The 6,255-nt window shown below is 39.5% G+C and overlaps 1 long non-coding RNA gene across 1 annotated transcript in view; it reads left to right on the forward strand.

Moving 5' to 3' along the window:
* Positions 1–5,876, forward strand: part of LOC138925023 (uncharacterized) — a 29,363-nt gene extending 23,487 nt beyond the window's left edge. The window contains exon 4 of the long non-coding RNA XR_011440654.1: positions 4,508–5,876. This is a non-coding gene — a long non-coding RNA (uncharacterized lncRNA). The remainder of the gene's footprint in view (positions 1–4,507) is intronic.
* Positions 5,877–6,255: the final 379 nt, after the last annotated feature.

Below are 6,255 nucleotides of genomic sequence, written 5' to 3' on the forward strand. Positions count from 1 at the left end.
TAGTTTAAAGTGTACAACAAAATGTATGTATTGCAGGGGCCAGCCCTGTGGTCGAGTGGTTAAGTTTGTGCACTCTGCTTTGGTGGCCCAGGGTTTCACCGGTTCGGATCCTGGGCACAGACCTAGCACCACTCATCAGGCCGTTCTGAGGCAGCATCCCACATAGCAGAACCAGAAGGACCTACAACTAGAATATACCACTATGTACTGGGGGGCTGTGGGGAGAAGAAGGGGAAAAAAATAGAGAGATTGGCAACAGATGTTAGCTCAGGTGCCAGCGTTAAGAAAAAAATGTATATATTGCAAAATGATTACCACAATAAGTTAATATCCATCACCTCACATAGTTACATTTTTTCCCCTTGTGAGGAGAACTTTTAAGTTCTACTCTCTTAGCAACTTTCAAATACACAATAGAGTATTATTAACTATAGCCACCATGCTGTACATTACATCTCTAGAACTTAGGTATCTTATAACTGGTTTTATTATCTTTTTAAAAACTTTCTGAACATATGGAATAAAGTCAGTAAGATTACTATTTTGCTGCCTTTGCCTATTAATTCTATTTTCTGTGTCAGTTTTGGGTTGATTTTCAGTTGATTGGTTTTCTGTTTCATTGTGGGTAGTATTTTCCTACTTCTTTGCATGCCTGGCAGGTGCTTTTTTTTTTTTTTTTTTTTTGAGGAAGATTAGCCCTGAGCTAACATCTTCTGCCAATCCTCCTCTTTTTGCTGAGGAAGGCTGGCCCTGAGCTAACATCTGTGCCCATCTTCCTCTACTTTATATGTGGGACTCCTACCACAGCATGGTTTGACAAGTGGCACCATGTCTGCACCCGGGATCCCAACCCGCGAACCCTGGGCCGCCGAAGCAGAACGTGCAAACTTAACTGCTGCGCCACTGGGCCGTCCCCTCATGCCTGGCAGTTTCTGATTAGATGTCAGACATTGTAAGTTTACCTTGTTGGGTGCTGGTTTGGTATTCCTATAAACACTCGAGCTTTGTTCTGGGATGCTGTCATGTTAGTTAGAAACAGTTTTATCCAAATATTAAAAGACTTGCTTTTAATATTTGTTAGGCAGCACTAGAGAAGCAGTTAGTCTAGGGCTAATTTTGTCCCACTACTGAGACAAGACCCTTCTGAAAACTCTACCCAATACCCCAGGCATTATGAGATTTTCCAGAATAGATGGTGAGAAGAGACACTAATTCCAGCCCTGTGTGAACTCCAGGTACTGTCACTCTAGAACATTCTTTTTCTACCCTCAGCTTCCTGACGCATTTGCTAATCAATACTTTACTGAACACGCAAGGGGAACCCTCTGGATATCTCCCAAGTTCTCTCTCTGGGCAGCTCTTTCCTTTATAGCACTGTGTAACTGTGAACTCCAGCTGCCTTGGTGCCCCCAGACTCCCTACTCAATTCAGATAGTGTGCTGGGCCCTGCCTGGGTCCGACTCCCTGAGCCATGTCCTGGGAACTCTTTCAAGGCAATTGTAGGGCTCATCTTGCTTACTGTTTCTCAGGAATCGCTGTCCTTCATTGCCTGATGTCTATGCCCAGTGCCTTAAAAGCCATTGTTTCAAATATTTTGCCCAATTTATTGATTGCTTCAGGAAGGAAAGTAAATTTAGTCCCTTTACTCCATCCTAGTTAGAAGCAGAAGCACCCAAACTCCCTACATCTCGTGGCTCCTCTATTCTCAGCACACAGCTTGCGAAATCTCTGTAGTCTTGTCCATGAAGCTATGGAAAGAGAAGGAGCATGAAGGATCACATGTAGGTAATTTTTATGAGTCAGGTTTGAAAGTAGTTCCTTATGTCTGTGATATTTTCCTGGCCAGACATCAGTCACATGGCCACATTTGACTTAAAGTCCTGTGGGAGATAATGGTCCAACTGTAATCTTAGGAAAACATAGGAAACAGTTTTTGGTGAACAGCTAACCAGTTTCTGCCACATTGCTCCTTTATGGGCACAAAGTACCTATTTTACTCCTCCTCCCACATCATAGAAGACATCCATTCTATGTCAAAGGACACAACCATCCAGCTATTTAGATCTTCAGGTGACATTCTTTCGTCTCCATCAAATCTGAATGTCGCCTCTAATGACTTTGCAGCATATGAAGCAAAACATAAATTATTTACTGTCTCATGCTGTTGGTTTGCAACTTTAGGAGCTTCCCAGGTGAAATCTGAGCCTGGCCCCCGTTCACGGAAAGCAAGGAGAGGCCAAAGAAAGAGGCAGACCACTTCAGATTGGGAGGTGGCAGGTTAAACAAGCAAGGGAACTTCCTTGTGAGGCTCATCTTGGGAGGCTGTGAGACAAGGAGATCTCCACACCCACAATAGCTCCTCCTGTGGGAATGGTGGGCAGAACGTACATTCCACAGACAGAGGACAGGGTGACAAGCCTCTGATTGACCAGCTCTCCGGTCAACTGGCAGGCGCTTCCTCTGGATGACTTCCGCCAACACATGCCCACCCAATAAAAAGTCCTGGAGCAGGGATGGGATCACGGCAATTCAAACTTCATTCAGCCAAAAAGAGAGAGGGGTTCTACTGCAGTCAGTGGGCCATAGCAGTGACGAACATTCTGCCAGGCCGGCATTGTGAGAGCCCTTTCCCCTAACAAGTGGAGAAGATTCCTAGACTTTTATTCTGCTTTCTGAAAAGAACTTTTCCATCTTTTGATTTTTGCAGGCCCTGACTTCTCCTGTGGGAGGGACTTCCCTATTAATTATCCTCCATTTCCTTTCATGGTGAGAGCTGAAGTTAGTTTTGGGGAGTAGTCTTCTCTCAGGGGTTGCACCAATTTCATACTTCTTTTCTGTTGGTGAGATTTTGAGGCCTCTGTGTGTTTGAGGTTTGAGTGGTCAAGGCGTTCGGTTCATGTCTTCTTTAGCAATTCAGTTTCCTCAAAAATCAGTGGACTTATTTACTTCCAGCAGTTTCATCTGATTATAAATACACTAACATTCTGCCTGATAGATTTTTATTTTTCCTTTCTCATCCATATAGCTTTCATTCTCCACAACGACTACCTGAAAATCATCTGAAGCAATCTGTATGAATGCCACACACTCTTAGGCTACAGTTGTCTAAAGTGTTCTTCAATCCTACCTTTCACTGTTTGAGGTCTAGAATTAGTTATTTTTCTCAATCCTATGAGGCCTCAAATTCTGGAATCTACATATTACCTTTTATTTCTGATTGAAAACTGACTATTACCTAAGGTGATCTACTTCTTGCAGTAACGTGTTGAAAGTAACAAATAGTAGCAATAGTAACAGATTCTAGATCTTTTCAACCACTTCCCCCAGTGCTACAGGCTCATAAGCTACCTTCCAAATTACCGAAGCATTTGTTTTATCAAATATTTTTCTATCGCATAATCTGGATCACCAGCTTTCCAGTGTGTTCTGTCTACAGCTAAACCAACTACAACTGAACACCTAAACCAAATCTACGAAGTTTAGGATGTTCTTGAGGCATCATTTTGCTTCTGGTATCAATATTTTTAAATAGGTCAATAAAGTAATGTAATGGCTCAAGCACTATAATTTATTTCCTTTTCACATAAAGTCTCAAATTGGTCTTCTTCACTGGCAAGTGGCTCTCCTTCAACCGCCTGTAATCCAGGCTTGCCATCTTCTTCATATGGCTTCTAAGATTGAGATGCTTTTCTCCATTAGCTTTTTGGAAGGAGGAAGTGTAGAGCATCATGGAGGGGCCATACATGGAAGTAGACACATCGATTTAGCCCACTTCTTCTTGGCCAGAACTCAGTCACTTGGCCAAGCCTGACTGTAAGGAAAGCTAGGGAACATGTATAGTCTAGTTGTGTCATCAGGAGAAGATGCTAAAAACTCTGGTGAATAGCTAAACAGTTTCTGCACAAAAGCCAATACTGTGGAAGGAAGGGTAGGAAGACTGAAAAAACGGAATCCTTCTTGACATCCTTGAGCTACTTGATCAAGTTTCACTGTATCATTAGACTTTTCAACTATGTCAGCTAACATTGTTTTTATTGTTGAAAGCCATTTTAGTTGGATTTTCTGCTACTTGCTATGTCAAATGTTGTAATTAATACAGTTGCCAAGTGAATTTTCCGTTAACGTGAACTGACAAACCAATCATCCCCTTCTGCCTTCCTTTACCTATTTGTGTAAAATACAGTATGACTATTTAATGCTTGAGTTCCTGATAAAGCATCTGATGCATTAGGCCTGAATCCTGGGAGGTTCAACTCAGTCCAAGAGATGAGGCTTCAAAATACACAGGGTAGAAGTTTGGGGGCAGGCTAATTCCAGGTCTGAAGGAGCCCTTGGAATTCATGTTTATTTGAGAGTTAATCTTGTAGTCAGGATGTGGTCTGTGATGCTCCACTAAGGCCTCAGAATCTATGACCACATCTTTGAACTTCCTCAAAGTAGACGGAAATCCACAGATTAGTCTCTGATTTAAACTTGACTCTTGTTTTTCTTTGTTTGTTTCTTCCAGCTTAGAGATCATCTGAGCCCAAACCACACTTCTTGGTGATACACAGTCTGAACTTAAGTCTTCAACTAAATTCAACAACCTTACTTTGTAAGCCAAAATAGAGTTGAGCATAGCCCTCACCTTCTGGTGTCTGCTTCTCTTTGTTTCATTCATAAGAGCAGAAGCTTATTTTCCCAATTTTTCTTTTGCTTTCAAGAATCCTTCATTCACTCAGCCAACAAATGTTTTCTGAGTGTCTGTTGGGTATTAGTACTCTGCAATGTGCTAGAAAAAAGCTGGATTGATCTAGTTCCATGAATCAGGCAAGAGGAAAGCTCATAAAGCGTGCAGACAATTTCTAGAATGGTACTGTGACGTTATGGGAAAAAATGTAGGCTTTGAAGTCAGATACTATTGAGTTTAAACTCCAACTCAATTACTTACAGGTTTTGTTAATTTTGAAATTAAGCTATATTTCTCTGAGCTTCAATTTCTTCATCTCTACAAATGTAGATAATATCTATATTTCAAGCTTAGGCTAATAGCTAAATGATACAATGTTAGCGGAAATGCTTGGCTCAGAGGAATGCTCACAATGAATGCTCTCTCTTTTCCCCTTTCATTTCTTTCTTTCTTCTCTCCCACTTTCCTTCTGCTCTCTTTCATCTTCTCTTCTTTCCTCCCTCATTTTCTGTTTTCCTTCCATCTTTTCCAACTTTCTAATTTCCTAACTTCCTTTTCTAGGTAAATATGCTAATGGATGAATTTCCATCCTCCAAGATTACATTGAAATCCCAACAGACACTCTTTAGCACAAATGCTCCAGATTATATGTCTTTTGAGTAATCTAATTGAGAATACAAATATTCTTTATGAGATTTGTACTTTCTTCTCTTTCTAGCCTGCTGCATGGACAGTTTCTTCTTCTGACTCAAAAAGTAACACATCGCTGTCCAATTGGGATAATGTCCATTGCCTCTTCCCAGACGTATCTTATAGGTATTACCGATAAAGAGCAATTAGATATCCAAAACACTAATCGCAAGGGACGAAGACTAGAAAAATGGCAGGGGAAAATATTTTAAGTGGAAGACACAAAAGCATGAGGAGTTAGTAATCTTTTTAAAGCTGTTTATTTACCTAATTGATCATACTTGATAAAAAATTACTATTTGGTTCTATTTCATTTTAATAAATAATTATAATAGGTAAAATGAAAACAACTGGGTTTTGTTTGATTCCATTTGCTGTATATTCATCTTGAAATAAAACATTCATTTTAGTGCTCTAGAAATTGTCTGTAACCATAAAGTACATGTAGCATCTTATAAAGGATATTGTAGAATTTCTTTGTTAAATATCACCCAAAATTAAATTTTTAATTAAAAAATCTTTGAGTCTTTATTAAGACATGTGAAATGCCTTGATGCTCTCAAGAAAAGAAGTGCTAAATGCTAAGTATAATTAGATGTAGAAAATTTGCATGTGCTAAAGATTATGTTCAAAGACCACATTGATTTTTTGTGAAATTTGCATTTTGGATGAACTCCCAAAAGATATGAAAGATAATTTATATAGCTCAAGAAGACTATTTTTATTACCCCCTATTTCATTTTGGAAAAAAAAGGAAAACAGATGTTTTATTCTCTTTTGAAAACGGAAATGATATTTTTTTTTACATGCCATTTCCTGTGATATATCACTTCATACATAATGTGTTAAAAATAAGGAAAAAATTCATTAAGACTCTAGTGATATTACACCTAAAA

The sequence above is a fragment of the Equus caballus genome, chromosome 7 (genome assembly GCF_041296265.1).
Source record: "Equus caballus isolate H_3958 breed thoroughbred chromosome 7, TB-T2T, whole genome shotgun sequence".
Taxonomy (NCBI): domain Eukaryota; kingdom Metazoa; phylum Chordata; class Mammalia; order Perissodactyla; family Equidae; genus Equus; species Equus caballus.